At 52.8% G+C, this 23,364-nt stretch overlaps 1 protein-coding gene across 1 annotated transcript in view; it reads right to left on the bottom strand.

Moving 5' to 3' along the window:
- Positions 1-23,364, bottom strand: part of kcnq5a (potassium voltage-gated channel, KQT-like subfamily, member 5a) — an 882,808-nt gene that overhangs the window by 567,825 nt on the left and 291,619 nt on the right. The gene's annotated exons all lie outside the window — the stretch shown is intronic.

Raw genomic sequence — 23,364 nt, 5'->3', positions numbered from 1 at the left:
TCCAAGAGAGATGGACAATCACACTCTCCGGAGAGAGAGTGTCAATCAAACTATCCGGAGAGAGAGGTTCAATCACACTGTCCGGAGAGAGAGGATCAATCGCACTGTCCGGAGAGTGAGTGTCAATCAAATATCCGGAGAGAGACGGTCAATTGCACTGTCCAGAGAGAGAGGGTTAATCGCGCTGTCCGGAGAGAGAGGATTTATCGCACTGTCCGGAGAGAGAGGGTCAATTGCAGTGTCCAGAGAGATAGGGTCAATCGCACTATCCAGAGAGAGAGGGTCAATCACACTGTCCGGAGAGAGAGGATCAATCAAACTGTCCGGAGAGAGACGGTCAATCACACTGTCCGGAGTGAAAGGGTCAATCACACTGTCCGGAGAGAGAGGGTCAAACACACTGTCCGGAGAGAGGTGTCAATCGCACTGTCCGGAGTGAAAGGGTCAATCACACTGTCCAGAAAGAGGGTGAATCACACTGTCCGGAGAGGGTCAATCACACTGTCTGGAGAGAGGATCAATCACACTGTCCGGAGAGAGGGTCAATCACTGTCCGGAGAGAGATGGTCAATCGCATTGTCCGAGAGAGATGGACAATCACACTGTCCGGAGAGAGAGTGTCAATCAAACTATCCGGAGAGAGAGGGTCAATCACACTGTCCGGCGAGAGAGGGTCAATCGCACTGTCCGGAGAGAGAGGATCAATCGCACTGTCCGGAGAGAGAGGGTCAATCAAATATCCGGAGAGAGAGGGTCAATTGCACTGTCCAGAGAGAGAGGGTTAATCGCACTGTCCGGAGAGAGACGGTCAATCACTGTCCGGAGAGAGATGGTCAATCTTATTGTCCGAGAGAGATGGACAATCACACTGTCCGGAGACAGAGTGTTAATCATCTATCCGGAGAGAGAGGGTCAATCACACTGTCCGGAGAGAGTTGGTCAATCGCACTGTCCGGAGAGAGAGGATCAATCGCACTGTCCGGAGAGAGAGGGTCAATCGCACTATCCAGAGAGAGAGGGTCAATCACACTGACCGGAGAGAGAGGGTCAATCGCACTGTCCGGAGAGAGGGTCAATCGCAGTGTCCAGAGAGAGGGTCAATCGCACTATCCAGAGAGAGAGGGTCAATCACACCGTCCGAAGAGAGAGTGTGAATCACACTGTCCGGAGAGAGAGGGTCAATCGCACTGTACGGAGAGAGACGGTCAATCACACTGTCCGGAGAGAGAGGGTCAATCACACTGTCCGGAGAGAGAGGGTCAATCACACTGTCCGGAGAGAGTGTCAATCGCACTGTCCGGAGAGAGTGTCAATCGCACTGTCCGGAGAGAGACAGTCAATCACACTGTCCGGAGAGAGAGGATCAATCACATTGTCCGGAGAGAGAGGATCAATCGCACTGTCCGGAGAGAGAGGGTTAATCGCACTCTCCGGAGAAAGAGGATTAATCGCACTGTCCGGAGAGAGAGGGTCAATCACATTGTCCAGAGAGAGAGGGTCAATCGCTCTATCCAGAGAGAGAGGGTCAATCACACTGTCCGGAGAGAGAGGATCAATCGCACTGTCCGGAGAGAGGGTCAATCGCAATGTCCAGAGAGAGGGTCAATCACACTGTCCGAAGAGAGAGGGTCAATCACACTGTCCGGAGAGAGAGGTCAATCGCACTGTCCGGAGTGAAAGGGTCAATCACACTGTTCAGAGAGAGGGTGAATCACACTGTCCAGGGAGAGTGGGTCAATGACACACTCCAGAGAGAGGGTCAATCACACTGTTCGGAGAGAGAGGGTCAATCGCACTGTCCGGAGAGAGAGGGACAATCACTGTCCGGAGAGAGAGGGACAATCACTGTCCGGAGAGAGAGTGTCAATCACACTGTCCGGGGAGAGAGGGTCAATCACACTGTCCGGAGAGAGAGGGTCAATCGCACTGTCCGGAGAGAGAGGGACAATCACTGTCCCGAGAGAGAGTGTCAATCATATTGTCCGGAGAGAGAGTGTCAATCACACTGTCCAGGGAGAGAGGGTCAATAACATTGTCCAGAGAGAGAGGGTCAATCGCACTGTCCAGAGAGATAGGGTCAATCACACTGTCCGGAGAGAGAGGGTGAATTGCACTGTCCGGAGAGAGAGGGTGAATCACACTGTCCGGAGAGAGAGGGTCAATCAAACTATCCGGAGAGAGAGGGTCAATCGCATTGTCCGGATAGAGAGGATTAATCGCACTGTCCGGAGAGAGAGGTTTAATCACAGTGTCCGGAGAGAGAGGGTTAATCACAGTGTCCGGAGAGAGACGGTCAATCACTGTCCGGAGAGAGATGGTCAATCGCATTGTCCGAGAGAGATGGACAATCACATTGTCCGGAGAGAGTGTGTTAATCAAACTATCCGGAGATAGAGGGTCAATCACACTGTCCAGAGAGAGAGGGTCAATCGCACTGTCCGGAGAGAGAGGATCAATCGCACTGTCCGGAGAGAGAGGGTCAATCAAATATCCGGAGAGAGAGGATCAATTGCACTGTCCGGAGAGAGAGGGTTAATCGCACTGTCCGGAGAAAGAGGATTAATCGCACTGTCCGGAGAGAGAGGGTCAATCACATTGTCCAGAGAGAGAGGGTCAATCGCTCTATCCAGAGAGAGAGGGTCAATCACACTGTCCGGAGAGAGAGGATCAATCGCACTGTCCGGAGAGAGGGTCAATCGCAATGTCCAGAGAGAGGGTCAATCACACTGTCCGAAGAGAGAGGGTCAATCACACTGTCCGGAGAGAGAGGTCAATCGCACTGTCCGGAGTGAAAGGGTCAATCACACTGTCCAGAGAGAGGGTGAATCACACTGTCCAGGGAGAGTGGGTCAATGACACACTCCAGAGAGAGGGTCAATCACACTGTCCGGAGAGAGAGGGTCAATCGCACTGTCCGGAGAGAGAGGGACAATCACTGTCCGGAGAGAGAGTGTCAATCATATTGTCCGGAGAGAGAGTGTCAATCACACTGTCCGGGGAAGAGGGTCAATCACACTCTCCGGAGAGAGAGGGTGAATTGCACTGTCCGGAGAGAGACGTTCAATCTCACTGTCCGGAGAGAGAGGGTCAAACACACTGTCCGGAGAGAGAGGTCAATCGCACTGTCTGGAGAGAGGATCAATTACACTGTCCGGAGAGAGAGGGTCAATCACTGTCCGGAGAGAGATGGTCAATCGCATTGTCTGAGAAAGATGGACAATCACACTGTCCGGAGAGAGAGGGTCAATCAAACTATCCGGAGAGAGAGGGTCAATCGCACTGTCCGGATAGAGGGGATTAATCGCACTGTCCGGAGAGAGAGGGTTAATCACAGTGTCCGGAGAGAGAGGGTTAATCACAGTGTCCGGAGAGAGACGGTCAATCACTGTCCGGAGAGAGATGGTCAATCGCATTGTACGAGAGAGATGGACAATCACACTGTCCGGAGAGAGAGTGTTAATCAAACTATCCGGAGAGAGACGGTCAATCACACTGTCCGGAGAGAGACGGTCAATCACACTGTCCGGAGAGAGAGGGTCAAACACACTGTCCGGAGAGGGTCAATCGCACTGTCCGGAGAGAGGGTCAATCGCAGTGTCCAGAGAGAGGGTCAATCGCACTATCCAGAGAGAGAGGGTCAATCACACTGTCCGGGGAGAGAGGGTCAATCACACCGTCCGGAGAGAGAGGATCAATCACACTGTCCGGAGAGAGAGCGTCAATCGCACTGTCCGGAGAGAGAGCGTCAATCGCACTGTCCGGAGAGAAAGGGTCTAACACACTGTTCGGAGAGAGAGGGTCAAACACACTGTCCAGAGAGAGTGGATCAATTACACTCTCCGGAGAGAGGGTCAAACACACTGTCCGGAGTGAGAGGGTCAATCGCACTGTCCGGAGAGAGAGGGACAATCACTGTCCGGAGAGAGAGTGTCAATCACATTGTTCGGAGAGAGAGGGTCAATCGCACTGTCCGGAGAGAGAGGGTCAATTGCACTGTCCGGATAGAGAGGATTAATCGCACTGTCCGGAGAGAGAGGGCTAATCACAGTGTCCGGAGAGAGAGGTCAATCGCACTGTCTGGAGAGAGGATCAATCACACTGTCCGGAGAGAGAGGGTCAATCACTGTCCAGAGAGAGATAGTCAATCGCATTGTCTGAGAGAGATGGACAATCACACTGTCCGGAGAGAGAGTGTCAATCAAACTATCCAAAGAGAGAGGGTCAATCACACTGTCTGGAGAGAGAGGGTCAATCGCACTGTCCGGATAGAGAGGATTAATCGCACTGTCCGGAGAGAGAGGGTTAATCACAGTGTCCAGAGAGAGGGGGTTAATACCAGTGTCCGGAGAGAGACGGTCAATCACTTTCCGGAGAGAGATGGTCAATCGCATTGTCCGAGAGAGATGGACAATCACATTGTCCGGAGAGAGTGTGTTAATCAAACTATCCGGAGAGAGAGGGTCAATCACACTGTCCAGAGAGAGAGGGTCAATCGCACTGTCCGGTGAGAGAGGATCAATCGCACTGTCCGGAGAGAGAGGGTCAATCAAATATCCGGAGAGAGAGGGTCAATCGCACTGTCCGGAGAGAGAGGGTTAATCGCACTGTCCGGAGAAAGAGGATTAATCGCACTGTCCGGAGAGAGAGGGTCAATCACAGTGTCCAGAGAGAGAGGGTCAATCGCACTATCCAGAGAGAGAAGGTCAATCACACTGTCCGGAGAGAGAGGATCAATCGCACTGTCCAGAGAGAGGGTCAATCGCAATGTCCAGAGAGAGGGTCAATCACACTGTCCGAAGAGAGAGGGTCAATCACACTGTCCGGAGAGAGAGGTCAATCGCACTGTCCGGAGTGAAAGGGTCAATCACACTGTCTAGAGAGAGGGTCAATCACACTGTCCGGAGAGAGAGGGTCAATCGCACTGTCCGGAGAGAGAGGGACAATCACTGTCCGGAGAGAGAGTGTCAATCATATTGTCCGGAGAGAGAGTGTCAATCACACTGTCCAGGGAGAGAGGGTCAATAACATTGTCCAGAGAGAGAGGGTCAATCGCACTGTCCAGAGAGATAGGGTCAATCACACTGTCCGGAGAGAGAGGGTGAATTGCACTGTCCGGAGAGAGAGGGTGAATCACACTGTCCGGAGAGAGACGGTTAATCTCACTGTCCGGAGAGAGAGGGTCAAACACACTGTCCGGAGAGAGAGGTCAATCGCACTGTCTGGAGAGAGGATCAATCACACTGTCCGGAGAGAGAGGGTCAATCACTGTCCGGAGAGAGATGGTCAATCGCATTGTCTGAGAAAGATGGACAATCACACTGTCCGGAGAGAGAGGGTCAATCAAACTATCCGGAGAGAGAGGGTCAATCGCACTGTCCGGATAGAGAGGATTAATCGCACTGTCCGGAGAGAGAGGGTTAATCACAGTGTCCGGAGAGAGAGGGTTAATCACAGTGTCCGGAGAGAGACGGTCAATCACTGTCCGGAGAGAGATGGTCAATCGCATTGTCCGAGAGAGATGGACAATCACACTGTCCGGAGAGAGAGTGTTAATCAAACTATCCGGAGAGAGAGCGTCAATCGCACTGTCCGGAGAGAAAGGGTCTAACACACTGTCCGGAGAGAGAGGTCAATCGCACTGTCCGGAGTGAAAGGGTCAATCACACTGTCCGGAGAGAGGGTGAGTCACACTGTCCGGAGAGAGAGGGTTAATCACAGTGTCCGGAGAGAGAGGGTCAATCATACTGTCCGGAGAGAGAGGGTCAATCACACTGTCTGGAGAGAGGATCAATCACAATGTCTGGAGAGAGAGGGTCAATCACAGTGTCCGGAGAGAGAGGATCAATCGCACTGTCCGGAGAGAGAGGGTAAATCGCACTGTCCGGAGAGAGAGGATCAATCGCACTGTCCGGAGAGAGAGGATCAATCGCACTGTCCGGAGAGAGAGGGTCAATTATCCTGTCCGGAGAGAGAAGGTCAATCACACTGTCCGGAGAGAGAGGTTCAATCGCACTGTCCGGAGAGAGAGGGTCAATCGCAATGTCCAGAGAGAGAGTCAATCAAACTGTCCGGAGAGAGAGTGTCAATCACTCTGTTCGGGGAGAGAGGGTCAATCACACTGTCCAGAGAGAGAGGGTCAATCACACTGTCCGGAGAGAGGGTGAATCACACTGTCCGGAGAGAGAGGGTCAATCACACTGTCCGGAGAGAGAGGATCAATCGCACTGTCCGGAGAGAGAGGGTCAATTATACTGTCCGGAGAGAGAAGGTCAATCAAAATGTCCGGAGAGAGAGGTTCAATCGCACTGTCCGGAGAGAGAGGGTCAATCGCAATGTCCAGAGAGAGAGGGTCAATCAAACTGTCCGGAGAGAGAGTGTCAATCACACTGTTCGGGGAGAGAGGGTCAATCACACAGTCCAGAGAGAGAGGGTAAATCACACTGTCCGGAGAGAATGTGTCAATCGCACTGTCCGGAGAGAGAGGGTCAATCGCACTGTCCGGAGAGAGACGGTCAATCACACTGTCCGGAGAGAGAGGGTCAATCGCACTGACCGGAGAGAGAGGGTCAATCGCACTGTCCGGAGAGAGAGGATTAATCGCACTGTCCGGAGAGAGAGGGTTAATCACAGTGTCCGGAGAGAGAGGTCAATCACTGTCCAGAGAGAGATGGTCAATCGCATTGTCTGAGAGAGATGGACAATAACACTGTCCGGAGAGAGAGTGTCAATCAAACTATCCAGAGAGAGAGGGTCAATCACACTGTCCGGAGAGAGAGGGTCAATCACACTGTCCGGAGCGAGAGGGTCAATCACTGTTCGGAGAGAGAGTGTCAATCACATTGTCCGGAGAGTGTGGGACAATCACTGTCCAGAGAGAGAGGGTCAATCACACTGCCTGAGTGAGAGGGTCAATCATACTGTCCGGAGAGAGAGGGTCAATCACACCGTCCGAAGAGAGAGGGTGAATCACACTGTCCGGAGAGAGAGGGTCAATCGCACTGTATGGAGAGAGACGGTCAATCACACTGTCCGGAGAGAGAGGGTCAATCACACTGTCCGGAGAGTGAGGGTCAATCACTGTCCGGAGAGAGATGGTCAATCGCATTGTCCGAGAGATATGGACAATCACACTGTCCGGAGAGAGAGTGTCAATCAAACTATCCAGAGAGAGAGGGTCAATCACACTGTCCGGAGAGAGAGGGTCAATCACACTGTCCGGAGCGAGAGGGTCAATCACTGTTCGGAGAGAGAGTGTCAATCACATTGTCCGGAGAGTGTGGGACAATCACTGTCCAGAGAGAGAGGGTCAATCACACTGCCTGAGAGAGAGGGTCAATCATACTGTCCGGAGAGAGAGGGTCAATCACACCGTCCGAAGAGAGAGGGTGAATCACACTGTCCGGAGAGAGAGGGTCAATCGCACTGTATGGAGAGAGAGGGTCAATCGCACTGTATGGAGAGAGACGGTCAATCACACTGTCCGGAGAGAGAGGGTCAATCACACTGTCCGGAGAGAGAGGGTCAACCACACTGTCCGGAGAGAGAGGGTCAATCGCACTGTCCGGAGAGAGAGGATCAATCGCACTGTCCGGAGAGAGAGGGTCAATCAAATATCCGGAGAGAGAGGGTCAATCGCACTGTCCGGAGAGAGAGGGTTAATCGCACTGTCCGGAGAAAGAGGATTAATCGCACTGTCCGGAGAGAGAGGGTCAATCACAGTGTCCAGAGAGAGAGGGTCAATCGCACTATCCGGACAGAGAGGATCAATCGCACTGTCCGAAGAGAGGGTCAATCGCAATGTCCAGAGAGAGGGTCAATCACACTGTCCGGAAAGAGAGGGTCAATCACACTGTCCGGAGACAGAGGTCAATCGCACTCTCCGGAGTGAAAGGATCAATCACACTGTCCAGAGAGAGGGTGAATCACACTGTCCAGAGAGAGTAGGTCAATGACACACTCCAGAGAGAGGGTCAATCACACTGTCCGGAGAGAGAGGGTCAATTGCACTGTCCAGAGAGAAAGGGTCAATCACACTGTCCGGAGAGAGAGGGTGAATTGCACTGTCCGCAGAGAGAGGGTAAATCACACTGTCCGGAGAGAGACGTTCAATCTCACTGTCCGGAGAGAGAGGGTCAAACACACTGTCCGGAGAGAGAGGTCAATCGCACTGTCTGGAGAGAGGATCAATCACACTGTCCGGAGAGAGAGGGTCAATCACTGTCCGGATAGAGATGGTCAATCGCATTGTCCGGAGAGAGAGGGTCAATCACACTGTCCGGAGAGAGAGGGTCAATCACAGTTCGGAGAGAGAGTGTCAATCACATTGTCCGGAGAGTGTGGGACAATCACTGTCCAGAGAGAGAGGGTCAATCACACTGCCTGAGAGAGAGGGTCAATCGCAATGTCCAGAGAGAGAGGGTCAATCAAACTGTCCGGAGAGAGAGGGTCAATCACACTGTCCGGAGCGAGAGAGTGAATCACACTGTCCGGAGAGAGAGGATCAATCGCACTGTCCGGAGAGAGAGGGTCAATTATACTGTCCGGAGTGAGAAGGTCAATCACACTGTCCGGAGAGAATGTGTCAATCGCACTGTCCGGAGAGAGAGGGTCAATCGCACTGTCCGGAGAGAGACGGTCAATCACACTGTCCGGAGAGAGAGGGTCAATCACACTGTCCGGAGAGAGAGGGTCAATCACACTGTCCGGAGAGAGAGTGTCAATCACACTGTTCAGAGAGAGAGGATCAATCGCACTGTCCAGAGAGAGAGCGTCAATTATACTGTCCGGAGTGAGAAGGTCAATCACACTGTCCGGAGAGAGAGGGTCAATCGCAATGTCCAGAGAGAGAGGGTCAATCACTGTTCGGGGAGAGAGGGTCAATCACACTGTCCAGAGAGAATGTGTCAATCGCACTGTCCGGAGAGAGAGGGTCAATCGCACTGTCCGGAGAGAGACGGTCAATCACACTGTCCGGAGAGAGAGGGTCAATCACACTGTCCAGAGAGAGAGGGTCAATCACACTGTCCGGAGAGAGAGGGTCAATCACTGTTCGGAGAGAGAGTGTCAATCACACTGTCCGGAGAGTGTGGGGCAATCACTGTCCAGAGAGAGAGTGTCAATCACACTGCCTGAGAGAGAGGGTCAATCGCAATGTCCAGAGAGAGAGGGTCAATCAAACTGTCCGGAGAGAGAGGGTCAATCACACTGTCCGGAGCGAGAGAGTGAATCACACTGTCCGGAGAGAGAGGATCAATCGCACTGTCCGGAGAGAGAGGGTCAATTATACTGTCCGGAGTGAGAAGGTCAATCACACTGTCCGGAGAGAATGTGTCAATCGCACTGTCCGGAGAGAGAGGGTCAATCGCACTGTCCGGAGAGAGACGGTCAATCACACTGTCCGGAGAGAGAGGGTCAATCACACTGTCCGGAGAGAGAGGGTCAATCACACTGTCCGGAGAGAGAGTGTCAATCACACTGTTCAGAGAGAGAGGATCAATCGCACTGTCCAGAGAGAGAGCGTCAATTATACTGTCCGGAGTGAGAAGGTCAATCACACTGTCCGGAGAGAGAGGGTCAATCGCAATGTCCAGAGAGAGAGGGTCAATCACTGTTCGGGGAGAGAGGGTCAATCACACTGTCCAGAGAGAATGTGTCAATCGCACTGTCCGGAGAGAGAGGGTCAATCGCACTGTCCGGAGAGAGACGGTCAATCACACTGTCCGGAGAGAGAGGGTCAATCACACTGTCCAGAGAGAGAGGGTCAATCACACTGTCCGGAGAGAGAGGGTCAATCACTGTTCGGAGAGAGAGTGTCAATCACACTGTCCGGAGAGTGTGGGGCAATCACTGTCCAGAGAGAGAGTGTCAATCACACTGCCTGAGAGAGGGGGTCAATCACACTGTCCGGAGAGAGAGGGTCAATCACACCGTCCGAAGAGAGAGGGTGAATCACACTGTCCGGAAAGAGAGGGTCAATCGCACTGTACGGAGAGAAACGGTCAATCACACTGTACGGAGAGAGAGGGTCAATCACACTGTCCGGAGAGGGTCAATCACACTGTCCGGAGAGAGTGTCAATCGCACTGTCCGGAGAGAGAGGGTCAATCACACTGTCCGGAGAGAGAGCGTCAATCGCATTGTCCGGAGAGAGAGGGTCAATCGCACTGTCCGTAGAGAGAGGGACAATCACTGTCCAAAGAGAGAGTGTCAATCACATTGTTCGGAGAGAGAGGGTCAATCGCACTGTTCGGAGAGAGAGGGTCAATCGCACTGTCCGGATAAAGAGGATTAATCGCACTGTACGGAGAGAGAGGGTCAATCGCACTGTCCGGAGAGAGAGGGTGAATCACACTGTCCGGAGAGAGACGGTCAATCTCACTGTCCGGAGAGAGACGGTCAAACACACTGTCCGTAGAGAGAGGTCAATCGCACTGTCCGGAGTGAAAGGGTCAATCACACTGTCCGGAGAGAGGGTGAATCACACTGTCCGGAGAGAGAGGGTTAATCACAGTGTCCGGAGAGAGAGGGTCAATCACACTGTCCGGAGAGAGAGGGTCAATCACACTGTCTGGAGAGAGGATCAATCACAATGTCTGGAGAGAGAGGGTCAATCACTGTCCGGAGAGAGAGGATCAATCGCACTGTCCGGAGAGAGAGGGTAAATCGCACTGTCCGGAGAGAGAGGATCAATCGCACTGTCCGGAGAGAGAGGATCGATCGCACGGTCCGGAGAGAGAGGGTCAATTATCCTGTCCGGAGAGAGAAGGTCAATCACACTGTCCGGAGAGAGAGGTTCAATCGCACTGTCCGGAGAGAGAGGGTCAATCGCAATGTCCAGAGAGAGAGGGTCAATCAAACTGTCCGGAGAGAGAGTGTCAATCACTCTGTTCGGGGAGAGAGGGTCAATCACACAGTCCAGAGAGAGAGGGTCAATCACACTGTTCGGGGAGAGAGGGTCAATCACACTGTCCAGAGAGAGAGGGTCAATCACACTGTCCGGAGAGAATGTGTCAATCGCACTGTCCGGAGAGAGAGGGTCAATCGCACTGTCCGGAGAGAGGATCAATCACACTGTCCGGAGAGAGAGGGTCAATCACTGTCCGGATAGAGATGGTCAATCGCATTGTCTGGAGAGAGAGGGTCAATCACACTGTCCGGAGAGAGAGGGTCAATCACAGTTCGGAGAGAGAGTGTCAATCACATTGTCCGGAGAGTGTGGCACAATCACTGTCCAGAGAGAGAGGGTCAATCACACTGCCTGAGAGAGAGGGTCAATCGCAATGTCCAGAGAGAAAGGGTCAATCAAAATGTCCGGAGAGAGAGTGTCAATCACACTGTTCGGAGAGAGGGTCAATCACACTGTCCGGAGCGAGAGAGTGAATCACACTGTCCGGAGAGAGAGGATCAATCGCACTGTCCGGAGAGAGAGGGTCAATTATACTGTCCGGAGTGAGAAGGTCAATCACACTGTCCGGAGAGAGAGTGTCAATCACACTGTTCGGGGAGAGAGGGTCAATCACACTGTCCAGAGAGAGAGGGTCAATCACACTGTCTGGAGAGAATGTGTCAATCACACTGTCCGGAGAGAGAGGGTCAATCACACTGTCCGGAGAGAAAGTGTCAATCACACTGTTCAGAGAGAGAGGATCAATCGCACTGTCCGGAGAGAGAGGGTCAATTATACTGTCCGGAGTGAGAAGGTCAATCACACTGTCCGGAGAGAGAGTGTCAATCACACTGTTCGGGGAGAGACGGTCAATCGCACTTTCCAGAGAGAATGTGTCAATCGCACTGTCCGGAGAGAGAGGGTCAATCGCACTGTCCGGAGAGAGACGGTCAATCACACTGTCCGGAGAGAGAGGGTCAATCACACTGTCCAGAGAGAGAGGGTCAATCACACTGTCCAGAGAGTGTGGGACAATCACTGTCCAGAGAGAGAGTGTCAATCACACTGCCTGAGAGAGGGGGTCAATCACACTGTCCGGAGAGAGAGGGTCAATCACACCGTCCGAAGAGAGAGGGTGAATCACACTGTCCGGAAAGAGAGGGTCAACCGCACTGTACGGAGAGAAACGGTCAATCACACTGTCCAGAGAGAGACGGTCAAACACACTTCCGCAGAGAGAGGTCAATCGCACTGTCCGGAGTGAAAGGGTCAAACACACTGTCCGGAGAGAGGGTGAATCACACTGTCCGGAGAGAGAGGGTTAATCACAGTGTCCGGAGAGAGAGGGTCAATCACACTGTCCGGAGAGAGAGGGTCAATCACACTGTCTGGAGAGAGGATCAATCACAATGTCTGGAGAGAGAGGGACAATCACTGTCCGGAGAGAGAGGATCAATCGCACTGTCCGGAGAGAGAGGGTAAATCGCACTGTCCGGAGAGAGAGGATCAATCGCACTGTCCGGAGAGAGAGGATCAATCGCACTGTCCGGAGAGAGAGGGTCAATTATCCTGTCCGGAGAGAGAAGGTCAATCACACTGTCCGGAGAGAGAGGTTCAATCGCACTGTCCGGAGAGAGAGGGTCAATCACTGTTCGGAGAGAGAGTGTCAATCACATTGTCCAGAGAGTGTGGGACAATCACTGTCCAGAGAGAGAGGGTAAATCACACTGCCTGAGAGAGAGGGTCAATCAAACTGTCCGGAGAGAGAGGTTCAATCGCACTGTCCGGAGAGAGAGGGTCAATCGCAATGTCCAGAGAGAGAGGGTCAATCAAACTGTCCGGAGAGAGAGTGTCAATCACACTGTTCGGAGAGAGAGGGTCAATCACAATGTCCGGAGAGAGAGGGTCAATCGCACTGTCCGGAGAGAGAGGATCAATCGCACTGTCCGGAGAGAGAGGGTCAATTATACTGTCCGGAGAGAGAAGGTCAATCAAACTGTCCGGAGAGAGAGGTTCAATCGCACTGTCCGGAGAGAGAGGTTCAATCGCAATGTCCAGAGAGAGAGAGGGTCAATCACACTGTCCAGAGAGAGAGGGTCTATCACACTGTCCGGAGAGAGACGGTCAATCTCACTGTCCGGAGAGAGACGGTCAAACACACTGTCCGGAGAGAGAGGTCAATTGCACTGTCCGGAGTGAAAGGGTCAATCACACTGTCCGGAGAGAGGGTGAATCACACTGTCCGGAGAGAGAGGGTTAATCACACTGTCCGAAGAGAGAGGGTCAATCACACTGTCCGGAGAGAGAGGGTCAATCACACTGTCTGGAGAGAGGATCAATCACAATGTCTGGAGAGAGAGGGTCAATCACTGTCCGGAGAGAGAGGAGATCAATCGCACTGTCCGGAGAGAGAGGGTCAATTATACTGTCCGGAGAGAGAAGGTCAATCACACTGTCCGGAGAGAGAGGTTCAATCGCACTGTCCGGAGAGAGAGGGTCAATCGCAATGTCCAGAGAGAGAGGGTCAATCAAACTGTCCGGAGAGAGAGTGTCAATCACACTGTTCGGAGAGAGAGGGTCAATCACACTGTTCGGAGAGAGAGGGTCAATCGCACTGTCCGGAGAGAGAGGATCAATCGCACTGTCCGGAGAGAGAGGTTCAATTATACAGTCCGGAGAGAGAAGGTCAATCGCATTGTCCGGAGAGAGAGGGTCAATCGCACTGTCCGCAGAGAGAGGGACAATCACTGTCCAAAGAGAGAGTGTCAATCACATTGTTCAGAGAGAGAGGGTCAATCGCACTGTCCGGAGAGAGAGGGTCAATCGCACTGTCCGGATAAAGAGGATTAATCGCACTGTACGGAGAGAGAGGGTCAATCGCACTGTCCGGAGAGAGAGGGTGAATCACACTGTCCGGAGAGAGACGGTCAATCTCACTGTCCGGAGAGAGACGGTCAAACACACTGTCCGTAGAGAGAGGTCAATCGCACTGTCCGGAGTGAAAGGGTCAATCACACTGTCCGGAGAGAGGGTGAATCACACTGTCCGGAGAGAGAGGGTTAATCACAGTGTCCGGAGAGAGAGGGTCAATCACACTGTCCGGAGAGAGAGGGTCAATCACACTGTCTGGAGAGAGGATCAATCACAATGTCTGGAGAGAGAGGGTCAATCACTGTCCGGAGAGAGAGGATCAATCGCACTGTCCGGAGAGAGAGGGTAAATCACACTGTCCGGAGAGAGAGGTTCAATCGCACTGTCCGGAGAGAGAGGGTCAATCGCAATGTCCAGAGAGAGAGGGTCAATCAAACTGTCCGGAGAGAGAGTGTCAATCACTCTGTTCGGGGAGAGAGGGTCAATCACACTGTCCAGAGAGAGAGGGTCAATCACACTGTCTGGAGAGAATGGGTCAATCGCACTGTCCGGAGAGAGAGGGTCAATCGCACTGTCCGGAGAGAGACGGTCAATCACACTGTCCGGAGAGAGAGGGTCAATCACACTGTCCAGAGAGAGAGGGTCAATCACACTGTCCGGAGAGAGAGGGTCAATCACACTGTCCGGAGAGAGAGGGTCAATCACTGTTCGGAGAGAGAGTGTCAATCACATTGTCCAGAGAGTGTGGGACAATCACTGTCCAGAGAGAGAGGGTCAATCACACTGCCTGAGAGAGAGGGTCAATCAAACTGTCCGGAGAGAGAGGTTCAATCGCACTGTCCGGAGAGAGAGGGTCAATCGCAATGTCCAGAGAGAGAGGGTCAATCAAACTGTCCAGAGAGAGAGTGTCAATCACACTGTTCGGAGAGAGAGGGTCAATCACAATGTCCGGAGAGAGAGGGTCAATCGCACTGTCCGGAGAGAGAGGATCAATCGCACTGTCCGGAGAGAGAGGGTCAATTATACTGTCCGGAGAGAGAAGGTCAATCAAACTGTCCAGAGAGAGAGGTTCAATCGCACTGTCCGGAGAGAGAGGGTCAATCGCAATGTCCAGAGAGAGAGAGGGTCAATCACACTGTCCAGAGAGAGAGGGTCTATCACACTGTCCGGAGAGAGACGGTCAATCTCACTGTCCGGAGAGAGACGGTCAAACACACTGTCCGGAGAGAGAGGTCAATCGCACTGTCCGGAGAGAGGGTGAATCACACTGTCCGGAGAGAGAGGGTCAATCACACTGTCCGGAGAGAGAGGATCAATCGCACTGTCCGGAGAGAGAGGGTCAATCAAATATCCGGAGAGAGACGGTCAATCGCAATGTCCAGAGAGAGAGGGTCAATCACACTGTCCGGAGAGAATGTGTCAATCGCACTGTCCGGAGAGAGAGGGTCAATCGCACTGTCCGGAGAGAGACGGTCAATCACACTGTCCGGAGAGAGAGGGTCAATCACACTGTCCAGAGAGAGAGGGTCAATCACACTGTCCGGAGAGAGAGGGTCAATCACACTGTCCGGAGAGAGAGGGTCAATCACTGTTCGGAGAGAGAGTGTCAATCACATTGTCCAGAGAGTGTGGGACAATCACTGTCCAGAGAGAGAGGGTCAATCACACTGCCTGAGAGAGAGGGTCAATCAAACTGTCCGGAGAGAGAGGTTCAATCGCACTGTCCGGAGAGAGAGTGTCAATCACACTGTTCGGAGAGAGAGGGTCAATCACAATGTCCGGAGAGAGAGGGTCAATCGCACTGACCGGAGAGAGAGGATCAATCGCACTGTCCGGAGAGAGAGGGTCAATTATACTGTCCGGAGAGAAGTGGTCAATCACACTGTTCGGAGAGAGAGGGTCAATCACACTGTCCGGAGAGAGAGGGTCAATCGCACTGTCCGGAGAGAGAGGATCAATCGCACTGTCCGGAGAGAGAGGTTCAATTATACAGTCCGGAGAGAGAAGGTCAATCAAACTGTCCGGAGAGAGAGGTTCAATCGCACTGTCCGGAGAGAGAGGGTCAATCGCAATGTCCAGAGAGAGAGAGGGTCAATCACAGTGTCCAGAGAGAGAGGGTCAATCACACTGTCCGGAGAGAGACGGTCAATCTCACTGTCCGGAGAGAGACGGTCAAACACACTGTCCGGAGAGAGATGTCAATTGCACTGTCCGGAGTGAAAGGGTCAATCACACTGTCCGGAGAGAGGGTGAATCACACTGTCCGGAGAGAGAGGGTTAATCACACTGTCCGGAGAGAGAGGGTCAATCACACTGTCCGGAGAGAGAGGGTCAATCACACTGTCTGGAGAGAGGATCAATCACAATGTCTGGAGAGAGAGGGTCAATCGCACTGTCCGGAGAGAGAGGATCAATCGCACTGTCCGGAGAGAGAGGGTCAATTATACTGTCCGGAGTGAGAAGGTCAATCAAAATGTCCGGAGAGAGAGGGTCAATCAAACTGTCCGGAGAGAGAGTGTCAATCACACTGTTCGGGGAGAGAGGGTCAATCACACAGTCCAGAGAGAGAGGGTAAATCACACTGTCCGGAGAGAATGTGTCAATCGCACTGTCCGGAGAGAGAGGGTCAATCGCACTGTCCGGAGAGAGACGGTCAATCACACTGTCCGGAGAGAGAGGGTCAATCACACTGTCTAGAGAGAGAGGGTCAATCACACTGTCCGGAGAGAGAGGGTCAATCACACTGTCCGGAGCGAGAGGGTCAATCACTGTTCGGAGAGAGAGTGTCAATCACATTGTCCGGAGAGTGTGGGACAATCACTGTCCAGAGAGAGAGGATCAATCACACTGCCTGAGAGAGAGGGTCAATCATACTGTCCAGAGAGAGAGGGTCAATCACACCGTCCGAAGAGAGAGGGTGAATCACACTGTCCGGAGAGAGAGGGTCAATCGCACTGTACGGAGAGAGACGGTCAATCACACTGTCCGGAGAGAGAGGGTCAATCACACTGTCCGGAGAGAGAGGGTCAATCACTGTCCGGAGAGAGATGGTCAATCGCATTGTCCGAGAGAGATGGACAATCACACTGTCCGGAGAGAGAGTGTCAATCAAACTATCCGGAGAGAGAGGGTCAACCACACTGTCCGGAGAGAGAGGGTCAATTGCACTGTCCGGAGAGAGAGGATCAATCGCACTGTCCGGAGAAAGAGGATTAATCGCACTGTCCGGAGAGAGAGGGTCAATCACAGTGTTCAGAGAGAGAGGGTCAATCGCACTATCCAGAGAGAGAGGGTCAATCACACTGTCCGGACAGAGAGGATCAATCGCACTGTCCGGAGAGAGGGTCAATCGCAATGTCCAGAGTGAAAGGATCAATCACACTGTCCAGAGAGAGGGTGAATCACACTGTCCAGAGAGAGTGGGTCAATGACACACTCCAGAGAGAGGGTCAATCACACTGTCCGGAGAGAGAGGGTCAATTGCACTGTCCAGAGAGAAAGGGTCAATCACACTGTCCGGAGAGAGAGGGTGAATTGCACTGTCCGCAGAGAGAGGGTAAATCACACTGTCCGGAGAGAGACGTTCAATCTCACTGTCCGGAGAGAGAGGGTCAAACACACTGTCCGGAGAGAGAGGTCAATCGCACTGTCTGGAGAGAGGATCAATCACACTGTCCGGAGAGAGAGGGTCAATCACTGTCCGGATAGAGATGGTCAATCGCATTGTCCGGAGAGAGAGGGTCAATCACACTGTCCGGAGAGAGAGGGTCAATCACAGTTCGGAGAGAGAGTGTCAATCACATTGTCCGGAGAGTGTGGGACAATCACTGTCCAGAGAGAGAGGGTCAATCACACTGCCTGAGAGAGAGGGTCAATCGCAATGTCCAGAGAGAGAGGGTCAATCGCACTGTCCGGAGAAAGACGGTCAATCACACTGTCCGGAGAGAGAGGGTCAATCACACTGTCCGGAGAGAGAGGGTCAATCACACTGTTCAGAGAGAGAGGATCAATCGCACTGTCCGGAGAGAGAGGGTCAATTATACTGTCCGGAGTGAGAAGGTCAATCACACTGTCCGGAGAGAGAGGGTCAATCGCAATGTCCAGAGAGAGAGGGTCAATCAAACTGTCCGGAGAGAGTGTCAATCACACTGTTCGGGGAGAGAGGGTCAATCACACTGTCCTGAGAGAGGGGGTCAATCTCACTGTCCGGAGAGAGAGGGTCAATCACACCGTCCGAAGAGAGAGGGTGAATCACACTGTCCGGAAAGAGAGGGTCAATCGCACTGTACGGAGAGAAACGGTCAATCACACTGTACGGAGAGAGAGGGTCAATCACTGTTCAGAGAGGGTCAATCACACTGTCCGGAGAGAGTGTCAATCGCACTGTCCGGAGAGAGAGGGTCAATCACACTGTCCGGAGAGAGAGTGTCAATCGCATTGTCCGGAGAGAGAGGGTCAATCGCACTGCCCGCAGAGAGAGGGACAATCACTGTCCAAAGAGAGAGTGTCAATCACATTGTTCGGAGAGAGAGGGTCAATCGCACTGTCCGGAGAGAGAGGGTCAATCGCACTGTCCGGATAAAGAGGATTAATCGCACTGTACGGAGAGAGAGGGTGAATCACACTGTCCGGAGAGAGACGGTCAATCTCACTGTCCGGAGAGAGACGGTCAAACACACTGTCCGTAGAGAGAGGTCAATCGCACTGTCCGGAGTGAAAGGGTCAATCACACTGTCCGGAGAGAGGGTGAATCACACTGTCCGGAGAGAGAGGGTTAATCACAGTGTCCGGAGAGAGAGGGTCAATCACACTGTCCGGAGAGAGAGGGTCAATCACACTGTCTGGAGAGAGGATCAATCACAATGTCTGGAGAGAGAGGGTCAATCACTGTCCGGAGAGAGAGGATCAATCGCACTGTCTGGAGAGAGAGGGTAAATCGCACTGTCCGGAGAGAGAGGATCAATCGCACTGTCCGGAGAGAGAGGATCAATCGCACGGTCCGGAGAGAGAGGGTCAATTATCCTGTCCGGAGAGAGAAGGTCAATCACACTGTCCGGAGAGAGAGGTTCAATCGCACTGTCCGGAGAGAGAGGGTCAATCGCAATGTCCAGAGAGAGAGGATCAATCAAACTGTCCGGAGAGAGAGTGTCAATCACTCTGTTCGGGGAGAGAGGGTCAATCACACAGTCCAGAGAGAGAGGGTCAATCACACTGTTCGGGGAGAGAGGGTCAATCACACTGTCCAGAGAGAGAGGGTCAATCACACTGTCCGGAGAGAATGTGTCAATCGCACTGTCCGGAGAGAGAGGGTCAATTGCACTGTCCGGAGAGAGGATCAATCACACTGTCCGGAGAGAGAGGGTCAATCACTGTCCGGATAGAGATGGTCAATCGCATTGTCCGGAGAGAGAGGGTCAATCACACTGTCCGGAGAGAGAGGGTCAATCACAGTTCGGAGAGAGAGTGTCAATCACATTGTCCGGAGAGTGTGGGACAATCACTGTCCAGAGAAAGAGGGTCAATCACACTGCCTGAGAGAGAGGGTCAATCGCAATGTCCAGAGAGAGAGGGTCAATCAAACTGTCCGGAGAGAGAGTGTCAATCACACTGTTCGGAGAGAGAGGGTCAATCACACTGTCCGGAGAGAGAGGTTCAATCGCAATGTCCAGAGAGAGAGTGTCAATCAAACTGTCCGGAGAGAGTGTCAATCACACTGTTCGGGGAGAGAGGGTCAATCACACTGTCCAGAGAGAGAGGGTCAATCACACTGTCCGGAGAGAATGTGTCAATCACACTGTCCGGAGAGAGTGGGTCAATCACACTGTCCGGAGAGAGAGTGTCAATCACACTGTTCAGAGAGAGAGGATCAATCGCACTGTCCGGAGAGAGAGGGTCAATTATACTGTCCGGAGTGAGAAGGTCAATCACACTGTCCGGAGAGAGAGGGTCAATCGCAATGTCCAGAGAGAGAGGATCAATCAAACTGTCCGGAGAGAGTGTCAATCACACTGTTCGGGGAGAGAGGGTCAATCACACTGTCCAGAGAGAATGTGTCAATCGCACTGTCCGGAGAGAGACGGTCAATCACACTGTCCGAAGAGAGAGGGTCAATCACACTGTCCAGAGAGAGAGGGTCAATCACACTGTCCGGAGAGAGAGGGTCAATCACTGTTCGGAGAGAGAGTGTCAATCACACTGTCCGGAGAGTGTGGGACAATCACTGTCCAGAGAGAGAGTGTCAATCACACTGCCTGAGAGAGGGGTCAATCACACTGTCCGGAGAGAGAGGGTCAATCACACCGTCCGAAGAGAGAGGGTGAATCACACTGTCCGGAAAGAGAGGGTCAATCGCACTGTACGGAGAGAAACGGTCAATCACACTGTCCGGAGAGAGAGGGTCAATCACACTGTCCGGAGAGGGTCAATCACACTGTCCGGAGAGAGTGTCAATCGCACTGTACGGAGAGAGGGTCAATCACCATGTCCGGAGAGAGAGCGTCAATCGCATTGTCCGGAGAGAGAGGGTCAATCGCACTGTACGGAGAGAGAGGGTCAATCGCACTGTCCGGATAAAGAGGATTAATCGCACTGTACAGAGAGAGAGGGTCAATCGCACTGTCCGGAGAGAGAGGGTGAATCACACTGTCCGGAGAGAGACGGTCAATCTCACTGTCCGGAGAGAGACGGTCAAACACACTTCCGTAGAGAGAGGTCAATCGCACTGTCCGGAGTGAAAGGGTCAATCACACTGTCCGGAGAGAGGGTGAATCACGCTGTCCGGAGAGAGAGGGTTAATCACAGTGTCCGGAGAGAGAGGGTCAATCACATTGTCCAGAGAGAGAGGGTCAATCACACTGTCTGGAGAGAGCATCAATCACAATGTCTGGAGAGAGAGGGTCAATCACTGTCCGGAGAGAGAGGATCAATCGCACTGTCCGGAGAGAGAGGGTAAATCGCACTGTCCGGAGAGAGAGGATCAATCGCACTGTCCGGAGAGAGGGGGTCAATTATCCTGTCCGGAGAGAGAAGGTCAATCACACTGTCCGGAGAGAGAGGTTCAATCGCACTGTCCGGAGAGAGAGGGTCAATCGCAATGTCCAGAGAGAGAGGGTCAATCAAACTGTCCGGAGAGAGAGTGTCAATCACTCTGTTCGGGGAGAGAGGGTCATTCACATTGTCCAGAGAGAGAGGGTCAATCACACTGTCCGGAGAGAATGTGTCAATCGCACTGTCCGGAGAGAGAGGGTCAATCGCACTGTCCGGAGAGAGACGGTCAATCACACTGTCCGGAGAGAGAGGGTCAATCACACTGTCCGGAGAGAGAGGGTCAATCACTGTTCGGAGAGAGAGTGTCAATCACATTTGTCCAGAGAGTGTGGGACAATCACTGTCCAGAGAGAGAGGGTCAATCACACTGCCTGAGAGAGAGGGTCAATCAAACTGTCTGGAGATAGAGGTTCAATCGCACTGTCCGGAGAGAGAGGGTCAATCGCAATGTCCAGAGAGAGAGGGTCAATCAAACTGTCCGGAGAGAGAGTGTCAATCACACTGTTCGGAGAGAGAGGGTCAATCACAATGTCCGGAGAGAGAGGGTCAATCGCACTGTCCGGAGAGAGAGGATCAATCGCACTGTCCGGAGAGAGAGGGTCAATTATACTGTCCGGAGAGAGAAGGTCAATCAAACTGTCCGGAGAGAGAGGTTCAATCGCACTGTCCGGAGAGAGAGGGTCAATTGCAATGTCCAGAGAGAGAGAGGTTCAATCGCACTGTCCGGAGAGAGAGGGTCAATCGCAATGTCCAGAGAGAGAGGGTCAATCAAACTGTCCGGAGAGAGAGTGTCAATCACTCTGTTCGGGGAGAGAGGGTCATTCACATTGTCCAGAGAGAGAGGGTCAATCACACTGTCCGGAGAGAATGTGTCAATCGCACAGTCCGGAGAGAGAGGGTCAATCGCACTGTCCGGAGAGAGACGGTCAATCACACTGTCCGGAGAGAGAGGGTCAATCACACTGTCCAGAGAGAGAGGGTCAATCACACTGTCCGGAGAGAGAGGGTCAATCACACTGTCCGGAGAGAGAGGGTCAATCACTGTTCGGAGAGAGAGTGTCAATCACATTTGTCCAGAGAGTGTGGGACAATCACTGTCCAGAGAGAGAGGGTCAATCACACTGCCTGAGAGAGAGGGTCAATCAAACTATCTGGAGAGAGAGGTTCAATCGCACTGTCCGGAGAGAGAGGGTCAATCGCAATGTCCAGAGAGAGAGGGTCAATCAAACTGTCCGGAGAGAGAGTGTCAATCACACTGTTCGGAGAGAGAGGGTCAATCGCACTGTCCGGAGAGAGAGGATCAATCGCACTGTCCGGAGAGAGAGGGTCAATTATACTGTCCGGAGAGAGAAGGTCAATCAAACTGTCCGGAGAGAGAGGTTCAATCGCACTGTCCGGAGAGAGAGGGTCAATTGCAATGTCCAGAGAGAGAGAGGTTCAATCACACTGTCCAGAGAGAGAGGGTCTATCACTCTGTCCGGAGAGAGACGGTCAATCTCACTGTCCGGAGAGAGACGGTCAAACACACTGTCCGGAGAGAGAGGTCAATTGCACTGTCCGGAGTGAAAGGGTCAATCACACTGTCTGGAGAGAGGGTGAATCACACTGTCCGGAGAGAGAGGGTTAATCACAGTGTCCGGAGAGAGACGTTCAATCTCACTGTCCGGAGAGAGAGGGTCAAACACACTGTCCGGAGAGAGAGGTCAATCGCACTGTCTGGAGAGAGGATCAATCACACTGTCCGGAGAGAGAGGGTCAATCACTGTCCGGATAGAGATGGTCAATCGCATTGTCCGGAGAGAGAGGGTCAATCACACTGTCCGGAGAGAGAGGGTCAATCACTGTTCGGAGAGAGAGTGTCAATCACACTGTCCGGAGAGTGTGGGACAATCACTGTCCAGAGAGAGAGTGTCAATCACACTGCCTGAGAGAGGGGTCAATCACACTGTCCGGAGAGAGAGGGTCAATCACACCGTCCGAAGAGAGAGGGTGAATCACACTGTCCGGAAAGAGAGGGTCAATCGCACTGTACGGAGAGAAACGGTCAATCACACTGTCCGGAGAGAGAGGGTCAATCACACTGTCCGGAGAGGGTCAATCACACTGTCCGGAGAGAGTGTCAATCGCACTGTACGGAGAGAGGGTCAATCACACTGTCCGGAGAGAGAGCGTCAATCGCATTGTCCGGAGAGAGAGGGTCAATCGCACTGTACGGAGAGAGAGGGTCAATCGCACTGTCCGGATAAAGAGGATTAATCGCACTGTACAGAGAGAGAGGGTCAATCGCACTGTCCGGAGAGAGAGGGTGAATCACACTGTCCGGAGAGAGACGGTCAATCTCACTGTCCGGAGAGAGACGGTCAAACACACTTCCGTAGAGAGAGGTCAATCGCACTGTCCGGAGTGAAAGGGTCAATCACACTGTCCGGAGAGAGGGTGAATCACGCTGTCCGGAGAGAGAGGGTTAATCACAGTGTCCGGAGAGAGAGGGTCAATCACATTGTCCAGAGAGAGAGGGTCAATCACACTGTCTGGAGAGAGCATCAATCACAATGTCTGGA

The sequence above is a fragment of the Pristiophorus japonicus genome, chromosome 7, assembly GCF_044704955.1.
Source record: "Pristiophorus japonicus isolate sPriJap1 chromosome 7, sPriJap1.hap1, whole genome shotgun sequence".
Classification (NCBI taxonomy): Eukaryota; Metazoa; Chordata; class Chondrichthyes; family Pristiophoridae; genus Pristiophorus; species Pristiophorus japonicus.
This window is presented reverse-complemented; position numbering and strand designations above follow the sequence as displayed.